Source organism: Passer domesticus, chromosome 7, assembly GCF_036417665.1.
Source record: "Passer domesticus isolate bPasDom1 chromosome 7, bPasDom1.hap1, whole genome shotgun sequence".
Taxonomy (NCBI): Eukaryota; Metazoa; Chordata; class Aves; order Passeriformes; family Passeridae; genus Passer; species Passer domesticus.
Window position 1 is genome coordinate 60,549,316 of NC_087480.1, and position 513 is coordinate 60,549,828.

Below are 513 nucleotides of genomic sequence, written 5' to 3' on the forward strand. Positions count from 1 at the left end.
GGCTGGGTGTGCAGGAGCTCGCTGTGCAGCTCCCACCTCCCTGAAAACGCCCGATTTCATCCCACCTCCCTGAAAACGCCCGATTTCATCCCACCTCCCTGAAAATGCCCGATTTCATCCCACCTCCCTGAAAACGCCCGATTTCATCCCACCTCCCTGAAAACGCCCGATTTCATATCTGCCACGGGCGAGTTCTGTGCTCACTGCTGGCCATCAGCACTTTGCTCGTGGTTCCTGAACCAGTTTGGTGCTGTTCTTCCAGGACTGCCCACAATTAGACCAGCTCAGTTGGTTCCAGACTCCTCTGAGATCAGTCACTGTTTAATTTCCAGCTCCAGAGGTTACAGAAACTCTGGCTGGCTCAGGGACCCTCAGCCTGCAGGGCCAGGGCTGGGGCACCTCACACACACACAAGCCCAGCTGAAAGCCTGGCAGAGCAGGGGAAATGAGAGCAGCTGCCACCATTCCCTCAAACACCTCCTCACCTTCTTCCCAGTCAGACTGCACAGGCAG